General features: G+C 39.3%; 1 protein-coding gene across 4 annotated transcripts in view; it reads right to left on the bottom strand.

The window, feature by feature from the left end:
* ATP8A2 (ATPase phospholipid transporting 8A2) overlaps nucleotides 1-25,652 on the bottom strand; it is a 657,192-nt gene that overhangs the window by 365,790 nt on the left and 265,750 nt on the right. The window lies entirely within an intron of this gene.

Genomic DNA, 25,652 nt, shown 5'->3' with positions numbered 1-25,652 from the left:
AAAAAAAAGAGGCTTATCTAGGCCACAGTTTCACAGACTGAGGAGTTCAAGGACATGTCCCTGGCATCTGACAAGGGCTTTCATGCTGCATCACAACATGAGATGGAGAGTGGGAAAGAAGGTCAAAGTGGAAACAGATAGATATGTACAAAAAGAGGGAAATGCAAAGGATGTCTTAAGGGAGTTAACAACTGACTCCCGTGAGAACTAATCCTTTCTCATGAAAATTAATCCATTCTCCTAAAAATGAGAACTCACTCACTACTGGGAGAACAGTACCAAGACATTCATGAAGGATCCACTCCAGTAACGCAAACACCTTCCAGTAGGCTCCACTTCCCAATACTGCCATGCTGGGGATCAAATTTCAACATGTGTGTTGGTGGAGGCAAACAAACCATATCTAAACCATAGCACACACTGTATGATTCCATTTACATGAAATAATCAGAGTTGGTAAATCCATAGAGACAGAAAACAGACTGGTGATTTTGAGGGGAAAGAGTTGAGTTACTGTTTAATGGGTACAGGATTTTAATTTGGGGGTAATGAAAATGTTTTGGAACTAGATAGAGGTGGTGGTTGCAAAACATGAATGTACTAAATATACTGAATTGTTCACTTTTAATGGTTAGTTTTATGTTACGTAATTTTTACCTCCATAACAAAAAGTAAGCTGGGGGAAAAAAAAGTAATGACTTCTAATTTTGTTTTCATTCTGCTTATGGTAAAAAAGAAAACAACCACACTTATTTCTTTTAAGAACAGACTGAATAAAAGTACTTTTTCTAAAGAGATAGCAGAAGTAGTTTTGGCTATCTCAGCCTTATCTCTACTCAGAAAACCTTAATTCAGTTGCAAATCCATTTTGAGGTTTTACTACCTTGAACTAGTCTCCCTGAAAGCAAAGTTAAATGTATATACAGTTGTCATAATGCCTTTTGGTGTTGTCAAAAGACTCAGAGTTTAACATATGTAACAAAAAAATGAAAAACACCAAAAATACCCACATTTAGCCCCCACAGCATCAAATGATAATTGTCATAATTAACTCCTGTATTTCCAATAGCAAAACTTAGCTTGGAATCATTCATTTAAAAACTAATAAAAACTGGCCGGGCATGGTGACTCACGCCTGTTATCCCAGCACTTTGGGAGCCTGAGGTGGGTGGATCACCTGAGGTCAGGAGTTTAAGACCAGCCTGGCCAACTTGGTGAAACATCATGTCTACTAATATATATATATACACATACATACACACACACAAAAAAAAAAATTAGCCGGGCATTGTGGCAGGTGACTGTAGTCCCAGCTACTTGGGAGGCTGAGGCAGAAGAATCACTTGAACTGGGAAGTATAGGTTGCAGTGAGCCAAGATTGTGCCACTGCAATCCAGCCTGGGCGACAGAGCAAGACTAGGTCTCAAAAAAGTAAAAAATAAAAATAAACAAATAAATGATGAATTAATAAAAACTAATATTCTTAAGATTCAATAATTAAAATGTTCCAAGAAACACCTTCCCGGGGAGTATAAATACCTAAATTATACAATGACAATACTTGAATACATGAAAATAAACCAGCATTGCCCTGGGTAAACATTTTATAAATTTGGCCTGCAATCCCTTGATGTTCTTTCCATTGGCCAGTAGAAACTAAAAAAGAGAAACAGCATTCTTAACGTTAAAATTTTAAGCCTTATATATATTTTATAAATATATATTTATATATTCATTTTATAAAATATATTATGAACATATTTTATTATAAATATATATAAGGCTTAAAAATCAAGCTCTGAGACAGGAGTGGTGGTGTGCATCTGTAGTCCCAGCTACCCAGGAGGCTGAGGCAGGAGGATTCCTTGAGCCCAGGAGTTCAAGTCCAGCCTGAGCAACATAGTAAGACCCCCACCTCTAAAATAATAATAATAATAAAAACAAATAAGCTCTGGGTTACAGAACCTATGCAATATGCTTGTTACATGCATCCATGGTTTCTGGAATTTAAGACAGAGGTACAGACTTATTTGGATGAGGCTCTTATATGGCACAGGCACAACTGTACAAATACATATTAGTACTCTTCCACACAAGTCCCATATCCTTGGCCACATTTCACACATATTGCTAAGCAGACCAGAAAGAAAGTCATGAACCAGGGATTGAAAGTATGCCCCTACCATCTCTGCACCTGAGGAAAAAAAAGTCATCCAAATTCTGATCTACATGTTCTTTTTTAATATTTATTTTTAGAGACAGGATCCCCCTATGTTACCCAGGCTGACTTGAACTCCTGAGCTCAGGCACGCCTCCCTCCTCAGCCTCCCAAGTAGCTGGGACTACAGGTGTGTGCCACCATGCCCACCTTTGACCTATGTATTCTAAAATACCACTCAAAAAAGTTGAATAATCTGTTTTGACTTAGAGACAGGTTGATATAATCCTATCAACTGGTTACTAACCTGAATGCCAATGCTTATTAGGAAATAGTTCCCCTGCCCTGTGAAGGAAAATCTTGGGTTCACTGCTGCACCACACTGTGCACGGGGACCTCCGCCTACCGGGGACTCTGCCTTTGTTGCTGGCCACAGCCTTTGTTGCTTCCGCTGCCTTGTACATCTGGGCTCTGGAAGGATTCACAGCCACACTGCTCCTGGTCTCGACGGCTTTTTTTTTTAATCTCTGATGCCACAGAAAATTATTTTCTTAATTCTGTAACATTCTGGACCCAAGTGTAGATCTTCTTGACTATTTGCAATATTTCATTTTGTCTTAAGTGTCAATCTTCTTTTAGTTAAAGCTCTCTCGCATTCAAGAAAATCAGTTATGTCCCATGTTACCGCAAGGAAAAAGGTATATGGTCACTAGATTCACAGAAGAAAATGAAAACCAAGTCTCAGGAATCCAGGTAGCAATTGGGATGTGGAAAAATCTTTCACATCTCTTGGATGATACCTCTGCTTCTCTAGGGGGATCTTTCTATATCTGCTTGATCAACTGGCTCCTTCTGGCTACCTGGTTTTGGATGCACAAGACCCATCAGAGCCAAACCCATCAGACTTCATCTGGCATTCCAGCTCCAGTAACCACTGCCCACTGGCAACTGCTCTCTCTGGCTTGAACAGTTTCTTAGGGCGTTCTTACTGGTACAGCTTGTCTCTGAGCCAGTCTATCTCAGAATTCTACCAGCAGACCTACAAACGGGCATCTCCTGACAGTAACAGCCACAGTGCAATCGCTGAAGAGGGGCAAGATCATGTGACCAACTGCCCACTCCAGAAGAAGCGTGGGTGAGGAAGGAAATGATGACATCAAATATTGCTACATTTTATCTAATTTCATATTCTCTCTTACAACCTAATCAATATTTAAGGCCATTTACAGGTAATTTATTTCATTGTAAGTAAAGATCTTTCTTGTAAAGTAGGTAAAGACCTTTACTTACAAGAAAGTAAATTACCACAGCCATTATTCATCTTCTAATTTCTTCAGTTTTTGTTTGTTTGTTTTTGTGAGACAAGGTCTGGCTCTGTTGCCCTCCCAGACTCAGGCCATCCTCCCACCTCAGGTTCCCGAGGAGCTGGGATTACAGGCGCCTGCCACCACACTAGCCTAATTTTTGTATTTTTTGTAGAGACGGGGTTCCATCATGTTGCCCAGGCTGGTCTCAAACTCCTGAATTCAAGCAATCCACCCACCTCGGCCTCCCAAAGTGCTGGGATTACAGACGTGAGCTACCGTGCCTGGCCGTCTAATTTCTATAGTTTCTAATTAAACTTCAGAATATTTTCCCCTCATTCTGTCACAGTAACTCTTAAAAGTTACAGGTTTGACAATGGTTTTAAATCACTTATGGTTAATAAAAATTCCTATTGAGGAGACCTCCACAAATGTCTTTCTTCTCAGCAAATGGCTAGAATAGAGGCAAAACTCAAAGCAGTCCTGTATACTATGGGATACAATAAAGTACTATAGCCAGACAGTAATCAGGTCGAAGATTGCTTCATCTCTATATATCACCCAAATAACAGGTCTAGAACAAAGAGAATTCTAGTTCAGAAAAAGTAGCTGGTCTGCGATCCTTGAAACAGATAATGTTGGATGCAACTCTACAGATCATGGGATAAAAGCCAGTGGCCCAATGCACCTCAGTGGCACACAAAAGATGATGGATGATGAGGCCGTGTGAATATTACATCAGGTGTCAAAGTTAAATTGAGACATTTGTACTCTAGTTCATTTTAATTGCAAAGCTGACTTAAAGAATACCTCTCCCATCTGCAAACTCATAAATGAGATTTGCCCAGCAATCGAAGAAAAAGTTCAATTCAAACTGTAGGGAAACAGCAAACTTGAAATAACTTATAAGAAAGAAAATTAAATTAATATTGATGCTAAAGTCACTCCTGCATTGAATTAACTTTCAGAAGGATTAGGCTGAATTTTATTAAACCTACGCATTCAGGTGCTGCATTGGCTTTGGAATTATTCAAAATTGAATTTGAATTCTGGCTCTGCCATGTCCCACGTATGTGATCTTCACCAAGATAGTTATCTTATCTGAGCCTTAATGTCCTCAAATCTGCTAAGCAGAGCCTCTACACTGCATTTCAGATGCCTGTGCAGGTGCCCTGAGATGATCACCTAGTGGCATTCACACAATGCACAGGGAAGGGCAGCCATCAAATATCCATCTCCTGCTCCCTTTCTGCTATTTCAGTTCCAGATGAACCCCTTTCCTTTGCATTCGGGCTGATGCCACCCATCCATTTACTGACAGTGTGCTTGGAAATGAGATAATACATGCATATAAAGATCTCATTGATATTCTAAAAGGATGCTGCATGCAAATATGACAGTTTACCCAAAGACACCTTCAGCACAGACCCAGCCTTCCTTACACCTTTCAGGTGCTCAGATCCACCGGCTAATAGTGTTTCAAAGGACCATCTGTAGCCTAAAGACGATGTTGCCAAGGGCTCATTTCTCACCCCCAGATTGGATTACTCACTAATTCATTTTAGGCCCAGTGATTATGAATTTATGTTTCCCTGAATAATTGTTTCTGTCTGCAGTGGCTCACTGCTCATTTACAGTCAGGTTTTTGACAGTCACAGGATGATTTCAAGAATATAATATTATACCAAATAATCCAAAAATCAAAAGACCTCTTCCCTGTTCGATAAAATAAAGAAAAAAAAATTCGCTAGGTAAAGTTAGAACATCAAAGTTAATCAGAGAGTCAGAATCCTATATAGAATCAGTCAAAAGTTAGGCTTAAATCAACCACATGCTAAGCCTATGAATTCTTTTTTCTTAAAAATGAAACTATCGGGGCAACGATAAAACATCGCCAAGAATGTAGCCCCCAAAACAACTGGGGTGTGAGCTTCCTTTGTCTCCTGGTTAACCTCTGCACACTCATCATGGCAAGTAATGAGAGTAAATGTGTATAACAGCGCTTACAATATGCTATGTACTCTTCTAGAAATCTGCATATATTAACTCACTTTTATCCTCACAATAATGCTATGAGGTAGATGTTATTATTAACACCATTTTACAGATGGGAAGGTCCAGGCAGAGACAGCTTAGGTAATTTACTCCTGGTCAGAGAGCTAGAAAGGACTAGAACCAGGATTCAAATCTAGGCAATCACACTTCAGAATTCTTAAGTTAATCACTACCTAATGTCGTCTCTAGTGTCCTAGGAAACACTCAGTCCCTAAGATCCTCATTGTTCTTACTACCCATCTCCAAATGAATGATTTCATGTGTATAAATCACAGCTTCCCATAATCACTTAAATTAACATCTCATCCTTTCTTCTCACGTTTGAATCTGATGCTTATTTTTGAAAAATCTTTATATAACAACAAATTTACTCATCACTCTCCAAGAATGTGCTGAATCAGATTTCAACGCCCACTGGGAGGTTAAAAAGTAGGTACTGTGGGTAGGTCACACTATCCATGATTCAGATAATAGATCTCATCTCTTTTAATTGTTGCTTTCCCCAAGTAATACAAGGAAAGACAGTCTCTCCAGAGCTATGCAAATTGGTTTTAATCCTTCTTAAGTTCATAATCTTTTTCTCACCCTTTACTTAAGTCAATTTTTACTTTATTAAGTATATATTTGAGATATTACAAGTTAATGAGCAAGAAAGAAAAAAACAATCTTAGGTTCCTCTCAAAAATCTATATAAGTAATGACAATCAAAAACAAAAATTGTGTGGCTCTACCACAATGAAAACACCAGTCAATAAGCAAATGGATGAATATCAGCGGAATCAATAAAGGTACAAAGAGAGAAATAATTTTGACCTTTAATAATACCATGAATTATTTTAAGCTAATGTACACACCTAGACTTGGTAGGGGTAGCCTAGGCAGTGGCAGATTTTTTGGGTGTGGCAAAGTAGTAGAACAGATGGTTCCTGTGGTCCGTATCTGATAGGCAGGCCAGGCTGTGTTCCTGGGTCAGAGCACCTGTGCATCACAATATCCTTGAGCTTCAAGGAACCTGCATTCCAGTAGAGGAATCTAAATACCATACCCACATGTACTGAACTCTGTCTCTGTCTCTCAGAGACGCACGTGTGAACACAGACACAAATGGGCCATCATTACAGGCTTATTAAAATGAAGAATCCCCTATATCTGTAACTTCCCAGTTCTCAAGAGCTGAGATGTTGATATGCAAGCTACGCTCCCACTTCTCCATTCCATGACCATCGAATAAAGTCTGCACTGCTTGGCACTCACTTTTGGTTTTATGTATTGTCTTCATGAAGCCAAACAGGAAAGAGTCCCTTTTGGGGTAACCTGGATCCCCAGTAGCAGCATTTCCATGTATAGTATTGTTGAATTTACCTTAGCAAATGTGTGGAATATTACCAAGTTGTTGTGACAGCCCCTGCTCTTAAAGAGGTCTTGTTTAATGAGGGAATATTTCCAGCTTTGTGACTTGGTTTATTGCTTCATATCTGAACATACTCTCTTTTTTTTTTCCTTCTATGTTTTCCACAATTCAATAATTTGTCATCTTTAGTTAACCTGGAGCACCCTTTTATGTTTGTTTTGGGTTTACAGTGTGGGATTTAAATTTTGGCTCCAAACTGCCACCTCTCTCTGCCAACATCATTCGTAAAAAGTTCTTCTGTCTTATTTGAGAGTGTGATTTGATATTAAAATTGATCCAACTTGCTTGCTAGCTATTTCTCAACTGCCCTCTGGGTGTCTATTCATTTACATCAGCCCGGGTACCACCCTGCCTTAAGGACTGGTGTTTTAAATTGGGCTCTAGTGGTTGATGGGTTAAAAACTCTGTAGGTGCATTGTTACAGAATATACCATTGGACTTTGGGGCCCATTTATATTCCACATGAATTTCAGAATCACACAAACGTTTACATGAAGATGATCTTTCTCACTTTAAGGAAGAAAACACACACACGAGGAGGCATTCAAATATAAAATTGGTGAAAGGAACCCACTGGCTTCTCCCACTCTACCCAAATTAAGAAAAAAGAAATAGACTTTGTAGAAGTCTTTCACAAATTCTGACATTTAGAAGAGCTAAACTTGCCCAACATAAAGGGCCTGACAGTAAAAGATTTTTTGTTCCTTTCTTACTGTGTACTATTACTAATAGAAACAACTGGCTTCAACTTGTTCTAGTTCATTAAAAATAAAAGGGAAAAAATGGCTAATAGCAAATTCAAGAGGGTAGCTTGGCTCTTAGTAATTTAGTTCTAAATGTAATAACACGCTTATTAGAAATGGAAGGTCACTCTCCCAAAAATTTCCCTAAAGGCACAGCTGCCAAATTGACTTCTGATCTAGCCTTTACAGTATTATTAATTCAATGACATCATAAAGCTGGCAAGGCAAAGCTTCACGCTTGCCCTACAAAGACAGATAGCAGTGCCTTAGAGAGGTCCTTACAAGTTTCTTAGGAAAGTGACTTGAAAAAATAAAAGTCAGCTTACTTTTTCTTTATCCCCCACCATCCTGATAAAGGATTACAAACGCTTTTCTCTCGCTTTTGGGAAAAGCCTACCGAACTGGATTTCCCACTTATTTGCCTTACATCTTTGCTCTGCCTTCATGCATTAGCAGCAAAGCATTCTCTTTCCAGTGGTGTAGAGACAGCTTATCTCAGGGCAAGCCCCTGGGATTTGGTCTAAGGTTAATACTGGAGAAAGGGCAGAGCATCCTCCAAGGTTCCCCCAGCTCAGACAGACAACCACTGAAAGGCGCCTGGCATGCAGTTGGCCTCAAAACCTCACTTGGCAGCAAACTCTAATTAAATGAAACTCGATCGCAGAGTGCTTGTTGATCTTAACTTGTCTAAAGTTCCAGACTTGGACAGCAGGTTGAAACCTGCTATGATCATAATCAGCACAATCGATAGCTTTTAGAAAGAACTTTTTCTAAATAGGTTTCAAAGGGTCACCTCCTACTATCTGTAACTCGAATCAAACAACCGTCTGCAAGACTGCCTGGAGTGACTCACTGGCTCTTCCAGGGAGTGAAGAGCTTGCACATACATAACCTTCTGAGGGAGACAATTTGTTAGGCAGCTTTCGCTGAAATAGATCATTCTATTTTTACCATCAACCTTCCTTTCCTCCTATGATAGGCCCTGCTACCTTTAATATTTCACAAATGCCAACAAGTAAATAATGGTGTAATAATATCATCAAATCTCACCTAGGTAGCAATACCCTTCATCCATAGCTCACCAGGAGCAGACTACAGTAGTACCAGGTTGAGTTTATTGACTCTTTGTTATCAGGGAGCCAGCAGGTGGGAAACTATGGGGTGGCTCTGAGCAAAAGAGCTGTAGGAGGGAATTTGGGCTCTTGTTAGATGATTTTGGGGAAAGTTCAGAGAAGTATGGTTTTGCTCTGGATTTGGCAGTGTCTGAAAGCAGAGGCAAATCTGTGACTGAATCTCTTGATAATTTTATCTGGAAGATAGGAAAAGCAAACAAAGTGAAGTTAACTCTTTTATTATTTTTTGAGACGGAGTTTCACTCTTGTCATCCAGGCTGGAGTGCAATGGTGCGATCTCTGCTCACTGCAACCTCTGCCTCTCAGGTTCAAGTGATTCTCCTGCCTCAGCCTCCCAAGTAGCTGGGATTACAGGTGCGCACCACCACCCCCGGCTAATTTTTGTATTTTTAGTAGAGACGGGGGTTTCACCATATTGGCCAGGCTGGTCTAGAACTCCTGATCTCAGGTGATCTGCCTGCTTCAGCCTCCCAAAGTGCTGGGATTACTGGTGTGAGCCACCATGCCTGGCCAAAGCTAACTCTTTAAAAAGTCAAGAAGTAGCAGTCACTCATATGAAGCAAGGGGAATGTCTGGTCATTTTTGGTGGTCTGGACACAGGTAATTCTAGAGGCACATCTGCCTCTATGGTAACACTTTTAAATTCTAAGTTTTCAAGTAGTACAACTTAGATAATTTTTAGTGACAGCCAAATAACTGTTAGCTGAGGCAATCAATCAGGAGTTCATCACCTCTAAGTTATTAAGAAAAGAGTGTGCACGTCCCTACCAGTGGCCTTGGTGCCAAGTTGCCCAATCTACTCAAATCTTTCCACTAGTTTTTAATGCTTCCCTGAGTTCACTACTCCAATCTGTAAAACTGAAATTCTTTAGAAGATGATACTGTCAATTAAATACAATGGAAGAACCAAAAGTAACGTTACCTCCATCAAATTAACAAAACCTAAAAGGCAAAAGACAGGTCTCCCAAATATTTTGCAGAATGACAATCTGCTACTTCTGGGCCAGGTTTCATTTGTAGCAACTGCTCATTTTAAAGAGAAAATATGTACTAAATTACGTGTTAATGCACACAGTAGGTATTTCCTGAATGACCAAAGTCAAGCATTACATAATATGTTTTAACAAGGTCATCAGACTTCATTTTACCCAAAGATTCTAGAGTAAAAGTATCTGTTTAACACCAACATTTGTGTGTTACATAGATCATAAATATTTTCTTCCCATTACAAAAATTGCAAACTAGTGTGGTTGCAGCCAGCATCTAATCCAAGATTTATTTGGGCTACGCAGTACAGATTTCTGTCTCTTCTTGAAAAATCAGGAGTTCTGGAACACTGGGCCTGAATTCCTACAGGAAACAACTGCTTGGCAATGAGTAGTGGCTGAACATGCTCTGCTGCTGGTGACAGTCCCCATCTGGCCCATGAAAGACATTTATGTTGCTGTCTCACCCCTCCAGGCATCTGAGCGTGTAACTCCTGCTTCACAGAGAGGGACCCCGAGGCACAGAGTCAGTATCTGAGACAGGAGGGAAGAGATCACTGATGTATAGCAATATGCTCACTAAACCATTCTCAGCCTCCTACACACCTCCAGACAAGGCATAAGAGGATACAGACAGCTCCTCCTCTTATTTTGCACTTTGGTTTCCTGACCTGAACACCAAACTCATTTCATGTGGCTTTCTGGAGTTATAAAGTCAGTGTGTTAGGTCTTAAGTCTAGGCTTTTTCCCAACTCCCCTGGACAATATATATCCCGAATTAATGAAGAAAACTATCTGTCTTTTTTTTTTTTTTTTTTTTTTTTGAGACAAAGTCTCGATCTGTCACCCAGGCTGGAGTGCAGTGGTGCAATCTTGGCTCACAGCAACCTTCATCTCCTGGGTTCAAGCGATTGTCCTTCCTCAGCCTCTGGAGTAGCTAGGATTACAGGCATGCACCACCATGCCCAGCTAATTTTTGTAATTTTAGTAGAGACAGGGTTTCACCATGTTACCCAGGCTAGTTTTGAACTCCTGGCCTCAAGTGATCCACCCACCTCGGACTCCCAAAATGCTGGAATTACAGGTGTGAGCCACCACACCCAGCTGAAGAAAATATATCTTTTTTTTTTTTTTTTTGAGACAGAGTCTCACTCTGTTGCTCAGGCTGGAGTGCAGTGGCACGATCTCAGCTCACTGCAACCTCTGCCTCCCATGCCCAGCCAGAAAATGTATCTTAATAATAGGTTACAAATCTCAATGATCTGAATCCATTGGGACTTTTAAGTTTTAAAAAAATCAAACTTTGGCTGGGTGTGGTGGCTCACGCCTGTAATCCCAGCACTTTCGGAGGCCGAGGTGGGCAGATCTGAGGTCAGGAGTTCAAGACCAGCCTGGCCAACATGGTAAAACTTTGTCTCTATTAAAAATACAAAAATTAGCCGGGCATCATGGCACACACCTGTAATCCCAGCTACTTGGGAGGCTGAGGCAGAAGAATCACTTGAACCCAGGAGGCGGAGGTTGCAGTGAGCTGAGATCATGCCACTGCACTCCAGCCTGGGCGACAGAGTAAGACTCCATTTCAAAAAAAAAAAAAAAAAAAAAAAATCCAACTTTAAGTAATAGTGTGATTCACTAGGGAATCACTTCATTTTGCTAATGTGAGCACTTGAGCACTGTCAGCTACTGTTCTCCATGCATTTACGTGTGTAAACCTATTTGGTCCTCATGGTGTTCCTGAGTACTGATGGTGTCCATATTTTACAAAAAGGACATGAAGGCATAGGGTTTCAGCGATGGGTCCAAGGTTACACAGGGGGAGTCAGATTCAACCAGGCACTGGGACCCTGCCTGTGAATTCCTATCCCATTTGTTGAAAGACTCTTGGAAATAACAAGTGCAGTTGTATTTGGAAAGACGAGCTTCTTTATTTACATACATTGGAATCTAGTGACATCTCACAAGTTGGCAAAGTGACCTGAACTCCAATTCATTCTGCCCATTTGCACACGAATATTTCTAAAACCACATAAGGTACGTATCCCATTCACTAAAGTTTTATAAGTGGTTCATTTAAACTACAGAAAATACATTGTCAATAATTGTATTGCAAGATCTAATCATGTACTTTGGGGTTTTTTGCTTTTTTTTTTTTTTTAAGAGATTTAGTTTGGGGCCACAAGCTTGGGAAGCAAACTACTGATGCTTAAGGTCAGTAAGGAATCTGTGAGACCATTCCCAGTTAGAGGCATCGGATAGCTGCTCGACCATCAACTCCTCTGGAGTGTCTCACCTCTCTACTGTGGGGAACAGCACAGTTGAGGGAGCATCTTGTTTCAACAACTGCAGAACTTCACTATGTCCTACCATCTCCAGTTCAACTGCAACAATAATAATGTTCTAAATGACATTAAGAGCTCCACTGATGGCTGGGTGTGGTGGCTCACGCCTGTAATCCCAAAACTTTGGGAGGCCGAGGTGGGTGGATCACCTGAGGTCGGAGTTCGAGACCAGCCTGGCCAACATGGCAAAACCCTGTCTCTACTAAAAATACAAAAATTAGCCAGGCGTGGTGGCGGATGCCTGTAATCCCAGCTACTTGGGAAGCTAAGGCAGGAGGATTGCTTGAACCCAGGAGGCGGAGGTTGCAGTGAGCTGACATTGTGCCACTGCACTCAGCCTGGGTGACAGAGTGAGACTCTGTCTTGAAAAAAAAAGAAAAAAGAACTCCACGGAAGAAACAAGGACATCAGACCACCCACCATGGGTGAGTGCCTATTTCCTCAATGTAGAATGTAAAACTCTTCTAAGTCTTCTAACCCTCAGACAACCAACCACTTGTAAAAAACACTTAGTCTCACTAAGAGATTAACCCAGTCTTTTTCCACCTGTCCACATCACCCTTCGGTACACTGGGCAGTTAACATAACCCTGGATGAGTACCAATTTTGGAGACTTCTGTTGAAAACAGTTGAATGCCAACAGATATCCCAAAGAGAGCACCTATAAGTGGGAAAATTCTCAGGATCACAGCAGCATCAAAACAAGTATCACTGATGGGCATTGCTATGTACCACCTGCACAGCGTCACACACAGGAAGACTTGGGGGGACTGTCTCCCCAGTGACAATGAAGGCAGAAAGGCGAAATAAAGGGAGATGACCTTCTATGTCTATATCTACAGTCCAAGGGCACAGACTAAGGACAGAACTCTCCCACTAGCAGGACTGTCCACCCAATAGGAAACCCAGTACCGCCCACTGTCTGGTGATGAAACTCCCATATTTTATGTCCTGTAAAGCCAAAGGATGGCCTAGTGACTCAGTGCAATGACTTAACATCATAACAACTGTCTTCAAAACTCTACCAAGGGCAGGGCACAGTGGCTCACGTCTGTAATCCTAGCACTTTGGGAGGAGGCCAAGGCGGGCAGATCATTTGAGCCCAGGAGTTTAAAACTATCTGGGCAACATGATGAAATCCCATCTCCATAAAAATTACAAATACTAGTCAGGCATATGGCACACATCTGTGGTCCCAGCTACTCGGGAGGCTGAGGTGGAAGGATCATCTGAGCCCAGGAAGTCTAGGCTGCACTGAGCCCTTATCGTGCCACTGCACTCCAGCCTGGGTAACAGAGTGAGACCCTGTCTAAAAACCAAAAAATAAAACAAAACAATGACAACAAAAACTCTGCTACCGTCCTTAGAAGCAACTCACTGAAAGGTATTCTATGAATGAGCAAAAAAGAACTGCTTTCTTTTCAAACCTAAAAAGAGCTTTGTTGGATTTTGAGGCAAACAACAGTTTCTGAGGGGCATTCTCCCTCATGCCTTACCTTCACGGTGTACAGGGAGGAAAGCAAATGTCCCCACCTTTCCCTCACCTTTCTTCCCAAGGCCAGCTCCTCCAGAGGTATCCCATTCACCTGGTTCTCTCTCTCTCGCCAGCATCCAGTCAGCACCTAATTGATGCCAATCACACCTCTTCACTCTGAAAGCTAACCCTTACCCTCTATCCTGAGTAAGTCTACCTTAGCTCATACGCTTATCCTCCTCTGCCTGAAAAGTTGGAACAGATTTCATTTGGCTTCTCTACATCTTCTCTCCTATTCCACCACAATCTCCACATTGCCAAAGTTATGTTGCTGAAGCAAGCATTCATGCATTCATTTAAGCAATTTATTAAATACCCATTGTGTGCGGTCTGCTCTCCTGATTAAGGAGACAACAGCAAAAACAAAAACAAAAATCTTGTTTTTAATTTAACTTTTATTTTAAAGTTCAGGATTACATGGGCAGGTTTGATATATAGGTAAACTTGAGTCATGGGGGTTTCTTATACATATTATTTAATCACCTAGGTGTTAAGCCTAGTACCCATTAGTTATATTTTCTGATCCTGTCCTTCCTCTCACTCTCCACCCTCCAGTAAGCCCCAGTGTCTGTTGTTCCCCTCTATGTGTCCATGTGTTCTCATCCTTTAGCTCCTCCTTATAAATAAGAACATGTGGTATTTGGTTTTCTGTTCCTACATTAGTTTGCTAAGGCTAATAACTCCAGCTCCACCCATGTTCCTGCGAAGGTCATGGTCTCATTCTTTTTTATGACTGCATAGTATCCCATGGTGTATATGTACCACCTTTATCCAGTCTGGAAAGTACTCCCTATTCAATAAACGGTGCTGGGATAACTGGCTAGCCATATGCAAAAGGTTGAAACTGGATCCCTTCCTTACACCATAGACAAAAATTAACTCAGATGGTTTAAAGACTTAAACAAAACAAAAAACATTCCTGGACCTGAAGACGTTTACAATCCAGCAGGGAAGAGTGATTGCACTGAAATAGAGCACTGTAACAGAAGATATAGATTGTGATGAAGTACACAGCAGGAGGTCATGACCCAGTGAAAAGTCTGAAGGAACATCCTGGGGAAGGGATGATTCAGCAGAAATCTAAAGCTTAAGAAATCATTAGGTACAGGTGGGAGTGTGGGCAGTGATGGAGAACATTCCAAATAAAAGGAAGAATGGCACAGTCAGTGCAAGGACAAGAGACACAATCCAGGAACTGAAAGAATCTCGGCAGAGCCAAAAGGCAGAGTGCGCTTTAAAAACTCTACTGAAAGAAAATCAGGAACTTTCCTATGCACCAATAATAGCCAGTTAGAAAATCAAGGAAATTACGTATTTCTCACAAACTCAAAGAAAATAATTATGTAACAACACAAGTTTACACACAGAAGAAATAATCTTAACAACAAAGCAGTGTAAATGACATGGAAAAGATGATCACATACAACCAACCTTGTTCTGAATAACATGTTTAAATGAAAAATATCCTAAATTTTTTGAGGAGAAAGATGAGATACGTTTTAAAAAATAAGAATAAGGAAGAGGGAGGTCTAGCATTAATAAACATTAAAATATGTCATAAAGTTTGAATCACTAAGTCTGTGACGCTGGTACAAGACTGCTAATAGAACCAATGAGCCACAGAACAACCCCCAGCATACTCTGGAGTTTAACACACATGGTAAAGGAGGAATCCCAAACCAGTAATAAGGAAAAAGCTTGCTCAATGAATGGCGCTGGAACAATCAGGTAGCTATTTGGAAAATAAATATATTTAAATCAGTGGTTTCCAAACCTGATTGTGCATCAAGAACTGTCTGTGATATATATTTTTTAAATATTCTGAGATTTTACCACCCCATCCCACCCCTACATTTAGTGAGTGCGGAAGGGAACTGAAGGGAACTGGGCAAATGTCTCTAAAAAGAACTACAGGTGATTCTATCATAAAGCTGGAATTTTCAACCATAGATTTGAAGTCTTCACATCATAGGTCGGAATAAAATTCCAGATCAGAGACATAGTTTGATTACAGTTAGAGATACAAATAAAACTAATGTTAAAAAATTTTTTTTAATCTTTCATTTCTAAATAAAGGATGATTCTAAGTACAAAAGTAATAAACAAAATTATAAACAAAAAATTGACTAAAATCAAAATTAAAGAAAAACAGAGATAATTATTTATAACCAAGATATCAGTTAAATAATGAATACCTTAAATATATAAAGACATACTTTAGAAGACACTGACAAGAAAAATACTAATACCACAATAGATAAGAGCAAAATTAACAGGTATAATTCACATACCTAAAATGTCTGTTGAACAAAGCCAAAAGGTTGTCCTTTGAAAAATCTAATAAACTCCCCTGATCACATTTCTCTAATAAATAAAATCTGAAATATATAACTTGAATAAAACTGAGAGATGCTATAGTCATAAATAAAAAAGATGATAGGTGTGAACAACTTTAGGCCAATAAATTTGAAAATTTAATAAAATAAATCTGCAGAAAAAAAAGCTTACTATAACAGCCTGACTTCTAAGAAATGAGAATGTATGAATAATTTTTTTTTTTTAAACAGTCTCACTCTGTCGCCAGGCTGGAGTGCAGTGGCGTGATCTTGATTCACTGCAATCTCTGCCTCCTGAGTTCAAGTGATTCTCCTTCCTCAGCCTCCCGAGTAGCTGGGACTACAGGCATACGCCACCACGACCAGCTAATTTTTGTATTTTTAGTAGAGATGGGTTTTCACCATGTTGGCCAGGATGGTCTCGATCTTTTGACCTCATGATCCACCCATCTTGGCCTCCCAGAATGCTGGGATTACAGGTTTGAGCAACCACGCCTGGCCGAATAATCTTATAATAATTAAAGAAGTTGACTTAGTAGTTTAAATTTTCTCACAAAGAAAATTTCAAGTGAGTTCTATCAAGCATTCAAGGAAGAAATAATTTCAGCTTTACATAAACTAAGTCAAAGGAGATAAAGAGGGAAAGCTTCCCTAACTCATTATTATGGATAATGTAACTGTGGTACCCTAATCCAATAAGGACAATGCAGAAAAATGAACACTATAGGCAAATTACATTCAAATATGGATATAAAATTTTAAACAAATACCTAAAACAAAATCAAATAATGTATTTTAAAAAGTAACACATCATGACCAAGTTGGCTATTTCTAGGAAAGCTAGATTGGTTTAACATTGGGAAATTATTGAATGTAGTTCACAAATCAAAAGATTAAAAAAGAAAAACCATAAGATCATGTCAATAAATACAGGAAAATTAGTTGATACACTCAAAACGATGTTCATAATAATCTGATAAACAGTACTTACAGAAAATCTACAATAAGCATCATCCTTAAATGTAAAACATTAGTAGAATTCAAATTGGAAAAAAAGCTAAAGTACCCTTAACGCTACTTCTATTTGGCCCCAACACTACTTCTATTTTGCAGTGGAGGTTCTAGTAAGCTAGATAGGTCGAGAAAAAGAAATAGACCATAAAAACTGGAAGGGTATATCAAAACTGTTATTCAGAAGTGGTATTTTTGTTTACATTTAAAAATCCAGAATAATCTACATATTAGAATTAATAAGAGAGTTCAGAGTTCCTAGATTACAAAACTAATGTACAAAGAGAATTCAGACGACATCAGCAAGATGGTGGGATAGGAGGTCACAGGTTTCACTAACCCCTACCCCACAAAAAGTTCAACTAGCAACTATCCACAGACAAGAACGCCTTGGTGAAAACCCCCCAAGTTAGGAATAAGTCAGAGTCACTTGTGTGGTCCACAGCATGGAATAAAAGCCGCATGGAAAGGGTGAGAGAAACTATCTCACTTTGACAACATTGCCCCACCCCATCCCTCAAGTTGGCCCAGGGCTACACAGACGGGATTTCCCAAAAACCATGGTTTCTACAGAGGGAAAAGAGAACCTGAAAGCAAATATCCAGCTTCCCTAGCATTCCAAGATGCTTCTTAGGAAGTCCACTCTGGTCTCACCTCAAAGGGAACACAGCGGAATACAGCACAACTAGACCACCTGGGGTCAGGTGGAAACAAAGCAATGAGTGTACAGATCTTGGTGGTAGCTTTGTGTACCTGGCAGCAGAGGTACCTGATTAGAGGTACCAGCTAACAGTGTAGCTCACAGGCAAAGCTGAGCTGATCACTCCTGGAAGAGGTAGAAAGTGCTACCTGGCTTGAATTCCTAGACAGGCACAATCCAGGACCAGCCTTGGACTCTACCTGACGGCCCTGCCCATGGAGGACAACAACCACCACAGGGAATTGCAGCAAAATGGAAAGCTAGTTGTGCCACACCTGGGAGTCTAACAACACCTGGTGTGACCTCAAAGCTTACCCCAAGACCCTACCCAGGCAGGGAGACAACCAATGAAGCAAACTTCATTGAAGAGCAAGGACAGCAGAGGGAAAGTTTACACAGCACTTAACCTCAACACTTAACTCACCCTAAGGCCCCACATAGGCAGGAAGGAAAACTTCAACCATGCATTTCTATTGTGCATAGCATCTGGTCTTGTCCATCTCAGTGTCTCCACTTAACTTTGAGGCCCCTCCCACAACCCTGGCCAACTGCAGAACTCAAATAGTGGTACCACTTGAGCAAAGAACACACCCTGGCCTGATCTGAGGCTACTGTAGTGCCCATCCAGCAGCTCAGCCTGATTGTGAAGCTCAGTCCAGCCAGCTGCCCCATGTGAATTCAAGGTAAAGGCAGCACCCCAGACATTTAGAGAACTCCAAAATAAGCTCTGCCTGCCCAAGGCTGTTACCAGCTAGCCCAACCAGAATCAGGTTAGACTACATAATAAAGGTCTGTTCCAAAGAATGCCTGTGAAAGCTGGAAAAGGTTGTTATCTCAAATACACAAACACCAATGCAAGGACACAAGGATTACATGGACTCAGGAAGAAATCATGACATCTCCAAAAGAAACTGACAAAGCTCCAAAAATTGACCCTAATGAAAGGGAGATCAATAAAATGATGACAAAAAATTTAGAAAAATCCTCTTAGAGAAATTCCATGAACTGCAAGAATACAGTCATAATAGTCAGCCCGCCATATTCATGGGTTCCACATCTGTGGATTCGACCAACAGCAGATCAAGAATATTCAGAAAGAAACAATACAAAACCCACAACAATAAAAAATGATACAAACTTAAAAATACAATATAACAAGTATTTACATAGCATTTTCATTGCATTATGTATTACATGTAATCTAGAAATTAAAGTCTATGGGAGGATGTGCATAGGCTTTATACAAAAACTATTCCATTTTTGTTTTGTTTTGTTTTGGTTTTGAGATGGAATATCACTCTGTTGCCAGGCTGGAGTGCAGTGACGTGATCTAGGCTCACTGCAACCTCTGCCTTCCAGGTTCAAGCAATTCTCCTGCCTCAGCCTCCCAAGTAGTTGAGACTACAGGTGCACACCACCACACCCAGCTAATCTTTGTATTTTTAGTAGAGACAGGGTTTCACTATGTTGGCCAGGATAGTCTCGATCTCTTGACCTTGTGATCCACCTGCCTTGACCTCCCAAAGTTCTAGGATTACTGGCGTGAGTCACCACACCCAGCCTACTACACCATTTTATAGAAGAGACTTAAGCATCTGCAGATTTTGGTATACATGGGGGAGAGGAGGGTCCTAGAACCAATCCAAATGGCAAGACTGACAAAGAAATGGAAACAATTTTTTGTAAAAGAAAGAAATCATAGAGATGAAGAAGCAATATCTGAACTGGAAAATGCAATAGAAAGTTTCAACACCAGGCTCAATTAATCTGAGAAAAGAATAAATGAGCTCAAAGACAGAACTTTGAAATTATCCAACTAGAGAAATAAAAAGAAAAAAGAATAAAGACAGACTATGAAAATTATGGGATATCATCAAGAGACCTGGCCTACGCATAATAGCAAGTCAAAAGGAGAAGAAAGAGAAAAAGGGCCAGAAAGCATATTTAAAGAAATAATGGGCCGGGTGCAGTGGCTCATGTCTGTAATCCCAGCACTTTGGGAGGCCAAGGTGGGCAAACCACCTGAGGTCAGGAGTTTGAGACCAGCCTGGCCAACATGGTGAAACCACATCTCTACTAAAAATACAAAAAAATTTAGCCGGGCATGGTGGCAGGCACCTGTAATCCCAGCTACTTGGGAGGCTGAGGCAGGAGAATCACTTGAACCCAGAAGGAAGAGGTTGCAGTGAGCCAAGACCACGCCATTGCACTCCAGCCTGGGCAACAAGAGTGAAACTCCAACTAAAAAAGAAAAAAAAAAGAAAAAAGAAAGAATGGCTGAAAACTTTTCTTACTGGGGGGAAAGTGCCAATATCCAAGTACAGGAAACAGAGAGGTTTCTAATCAACTTCAACCCAAAGAGGCATTCACTAACACACATAATAATCAAACTATCTAAATCAAAGGCAAAGAAGAAATTCTAAGAACAGCAAGAGATAAGAAATACATTACATACAAAGGGGTCCCAATATGACTATCTTGGCAAATTTATTAGCAGAAATCCAGCAGACTAAGAGTGGGATGATATATTCAAAGTGAAGGGGGAAAAAACCTGCCAACCAAAAATATTTTACATAGCAAAGCTGTCTTTCCAAAATGAGGCAGAAACAGAAACTTTTCCAGACAAACAAAAGCTAAGGAAGTTTATCATCATTAGGTCTGCTTTACAGAAATTGCTAAAGGGAATTTTTTAAGCTGAAACAAAAGGCTGTGAATTAATAACATAATAGTTAATGGTATAAGTAATACAGAGCTATATTCAGAATACTCTAAGACTGTAATGGCAGTGCATAAGGTAACTTTATTCCTTGTACAAGGGTTAAAAGACAAAACTATTAATAACAACTATAGCTAAAATAAATTATGAAGGAATACATATTACAAAATGACAAATTCTGACATTAAAAACATAAAATGGGGGAAAGAGAAGTGTAGTGTTGTTGCATGTAATCAAAATTGAGTTTTTATCAGCTTGAAATAGACTGCCGGAAGTATAATATGCTCCATGTGAACCTTATAGTAACTACAAAGCAAAAATCTATAGTAGACAAAGAAAAATAGAATGGATTCAAAGCACGTCATTACAGAAAACGATCAAACCACAAAGGAAGGCTGCAAGAATGGAAAAAAGAAACAAAGTATCTCAAAACAACCAGAATAAAACTGACGAAATACTAAGTCCTTGCCTATCTATCAATAATTACCTTGAATGTAAATTGATTAAATTCCCTAATAAAAAGACAGAGTGACTAAATGATTCTTTTGTGTGGTTTTTTTTTTTTTTTTTTTGAGATGGAGTCTCACTCTGTTGCCCAGGCTGGAGTACAGAGGCATGATCTTGGCTCACCTCCACCTTCCGGGTTCAAGCAATTCTCTGCCTCAGCCTCCCAAGTAGCTGGGATTACAGGCGCCCGCCACCACACCTGGCTAATTTTTTTGTATTTTTAGTAGAGATGGGGTTTCACCATCTTGGCCAGGCTTGTCTTGAACTCCTGACCTCGCCTCGTGATCCACCTGCCTCGGCCTTCCAAAGTGCTGGGATTACAGGTGTGAGCCACCTTGCCCAGCCCTAAATGCTTTTTTTAAAGGCTAAACTATATAATGCCTACAAAACATTCATCTCATTTTCAAAGGTGTATATAGACTGAAAGTGAAGAGACAGAAAAAGATATTTCACTCAAATGGAAAGCAAAGAAGAGCAGAGGTAGCTATACTTAAATCAGACAAAACAGACTTTATAAGTAAAAAACTAGAAAAAGAGACAAAGAAGGACATTATATAATAACAATGGGTTCAATTCATCAAGAGGATATATCAATTGTAAATATACATGCACCCAGCATTGGAGCCCCTAAATATATAATGCAAATATTAAAGAATCTGAAGGGAGAGATAGATTCCAATACAATAACAGCAGGGGACTTCAATACTCCACTTTCAATAATAGGTCATCAAGACAGAAAATTAATAAGGGAACATTGGACTTAAACAACACTTTAAACCTAATGGACTTAACAGACAGATATGGAACATTCCATCCAACAACAGAGTACACATTCTTCTCAAGCACATATGAAGCACTCACCAAGACAGATCATATGACAGGCCACAAGACAAGTCTTAGAAAATTTAATAAAACTGAAATCATACCAAGCACCTTTTCTGACTACAATGGTATGAAACTAGAATTCAGTAACAGGAGAAATTTCAAAACAAAAATTCACAAATACATAAAAATTAAACATCCTTCAGAACAACCAATGGATCAATAAATAAATTACAGGAAAATTTAAACATATATTGAAACAAACAAAAAGGAAACACAACATACCAAAGCTCATGGGATGCAGCAAAAACAGTTGCAAGAGGAAAGTTTACAGCAATAAATGCCTATGCTAAGAAAGAAGAATGATCTCAGAGAAACAACTTAATATTATGCCTCAAGGAAACAGAAAAAGAAGAACAAACTAAGCTCACTGCGAGTCAAAGGAAAGAAATAATAAAGATCAGAGCATGATATGGTTTGGTTGTGTCCCCACCCAAATCTCATCTTGAATTGTATCTCCCAGGATTCCCACATGTTGTGGGAGGGACCCAGGGGGAGGTAATTGAATCACGGGGGCCAGTCTTTCCTGTGCTATTCTGGTGATACCGAATAGCCTCATAAGTTCTGATGCATTTACCAGGGATTTCTGCTTTTGCTTCTTCCTCATTTTTTTCTTGCTGCAGCCATGTAAGAAATGCCTTTCACATTGCACAATGATTCTGAGGCCTCCCCAGCCATGAGGAACTGTAAGTCCAAATAAGCCTCTTTTACTTCCCAATCTTGGGTGTGCTTTATCAACAGCATGAAAACGGACTAATACAGAGCAGAAATAAATAAAATAAAGACTAGAAAAATAGTACAAAAGATCAACAAAACTAAGAGTTGGATTTTTTAAAAGACAAACAAAATTGACAAACCTTTAGCTAGACTAGAGAGATAACCCAAAATACGACTCAAAATAAATAAAATCAGCAATGAAAGAGGCAATATTACAACTGACAGCACAGAAATCCAAAGGACCATAAGAGAACATTATGAACAAATTATATTCCCCAAAAATGGATAACCTAGAATAAGTGGATAAATTTCTACATATATACAACTTATTAGGACTGAATCATGAAAAACAGAAAATCTAAATAGACCACTAACAAGTGAGGAGATTGAATCAGTAATAAGAAGTCTTCTATTAAAGAAAATCCCAAGGCTAGATGGCTCCACTGTTTAATTGTACCAAACGCTGTAATGAAGAACTGACATGAATTTTTTAGACATGCCTTCAAAAAAAATAAAAGAGGAAGGGATCCTTTTATGAAGCCAGTATTACTCTGATGCAAAAACCAAACATGGACATCACAAAAACAAAAATACTGCAAGCCAATATCCTTGATGAACACAGATGCAAAAATCCTCAATAAAATATCAAATTGAATTTGCCACCACATCAAAAGAATCATTCACCAAGATGAAGTGGCATTTATCCCTGGGCTGCAAGGATAGTTCAACATATGGAAATCAATAAATGTGATACATTATATTAACAGAATGAAAGACAAAAACTATATGATCTCATTAGATGCAGGAAAAGCATCTGACAAAAATCCAACATGTCTATTGAATACAGTATTGGAAGTCCTTGCCAGAGCAATTCTGCAAGAGAAAGAAATAAAAGGCATCCAAATTGGAAAGTTCAAAATGAAACAATCACTGCTGACAACATGATCTTATATAGAGAAAACCCTAAAGATTCCACCAAAAACCTCAGAACTAATAAATAAATAAAGTTGCAAAATCTAAAGTCAACTAACAAAAATCAGGAACATTTCTATACACTAACAATGAACATTCTGAAAAAGAAATCAAGAGAAAAATCCCATTTACAATAGCTACAAATAAAATAAAATAGGAATAAATTGAACTAAGGAGGTGAAAGACATGTACACTGAAAACTATAAAATGTTAAAGAAAGAAATGGAAAAAGATGCAAATAAATGAAAAAAACAATGTTCATAGACAGGAAGAATTAATATTGTTAAATTGTCCATGCTACACAAGGCATGCTAAAGAGTCAATATAACACCTATCAAGATTTCAATGTCATTTTTCATGAAAATAGAAAAAACAATCCTAAAATTCATCTGGAACTGAAAAAAAAAAACAAAACAAAACCAAAAAATCACGAAGAAAAAGAACAAAGTGGGAGGTATCACACTACCTAACTTCAAACGATACTATAAAGTGATAGTAATTAAAACAACATGATACTCACACAAAAAAAGACTCACCAATAGAAGGCCCAAAAATGAACTCACATATACGGTCAATTGATTTCAACACTGGTGCCAAGAATACACATAGGGAAAAGGACAGTCTCTTTAATAAATAGTGCTGTGAAAACTGGATGTCCATACACAGAAGGATGAAACTGGACCCTATCTCTTACCATATATAAATGGTAGAAAAAGCTTCACACAGCAGGGGTTATATACAAGAATGTTCACAAAGACACTGTCATAACAACAAAAAACTGCAAGCAACTCAAATGTCCATCAACAGAAGAAAGGATGAAAACATGATGCTATGATGTAACAATACACAGCAGTGAAGAGGAACTATACCCGTATTAAAACATGGATACATTTTTTCAGGAAAAATCAGAGGATCACAATATTCTTTTTTTAATTATTATTATACTTTAAGTTCTAGGGTACATGTGCACAACATGCAGGTTTGTTACATATGTATACATGTCCCATGTTGGTGTGCTGCGCCCATTAACTCATCATTTACATTAGGTATACCTCCTAATGCTATCCCTCTCCCCTCCCCCCATCCCACAACAGGCCCCGGTGTGTGATGTTCCCCTTCCTGTGTCCAAGTGTTCTCATTGTTCAATTCCCACCTATGAGTGAGTACATGCAGTGTTTGGTTTTTTGTCCTTGCAATAGTTTGCTGAGAATAATGGTTTCCAGCTTCATCCATGTCCCTACAAAGGACATGAACTCACCCTTTTTTATGGCTGCATAGTATTCCATGGTGTGCATGTGCCACATTTTCTTAATCCAGTCTATCATTGATGGACATTTTGATTGGTCCCAAGTATTTGCTATTGTGAATAGTGCCGCAATAAACATACATGTGCATGTGTCTTTATAGCAGCAGGATTTATAATCCTTTGGGTATATACCCAGTAATGGGATGGCTGAGTCAAACAGTCAAATGGTCTTCCACAACGGTTGAACTAGTTTACAGTACCAACAACAGTGTAAAAGTCTTCCTATTTCTCCACATCCTGTCCAGCACCTGTTGTTTCCTGACTTTTTAACGATCACCATTCCAACTGGTGTGAGATGGTATCTCATTGTGGTTTTGATTTGCATTTCTCTGATGGCCAGTGATGATGAGCATTTTTTATGTGTCTGTTGGCTGCATAAATGTCTTCTTTTGAGAAGTGTCTGTTCATAGCCTTTGCCCACTTTGTGATGGGGTTGTTTTTTTCTTGTAAATTTGTTTGAGTTCTTTGTAGATTCTGGATATTAGCCCTTTGTCAGATGAGTAGATTGCAAAAATTTTCTCCCATTCTGTAGGTTGCCTGTTCACTCTGATGGTAGTTTCTTTTGCTGGCAGAAGCTCTTTAGTTTAATTAGATCCCATTAGTCAATTTTGGCTTTTGTTGCCATTGCTTTTCATGTTTTAGACATGAAGTCCTTGCCCATGCCTATGTCCTGAATGGTATTGCCTAGGTTTTCTTCTAGGGTTTTTATGGTTTTAGGTCTAACATTTAAGTCTTTAATCCATCTTGAATTAATTTTTCTATAAGGTGTAAGGAAAGGATCCAGTTTCAGCTTTCTACATATGGCTAGCCAGTTTTCCCAGCACCATTTATTAAATAGG

The sequence above is a fragment of the Pan paniscus genome, chromosome 14 (genome assembly GCF_029289425.2).
Source record: "Pan paniscus chromosome 14, NHGRI_mPanPan1-v2.0_pri, whole genome shotgun sequence".
Taxonomy (NCBI): domain Eukaryota; kingdom Metazoa; phylum Chordata; class Mammalia; order Primates; family Hominidae; genus Pan; species Pan paniscus.
Note: the sequence above shows the minus strand (reverse complement) of the source record. Positions and strands in the feature narration are given on the sequence as shown.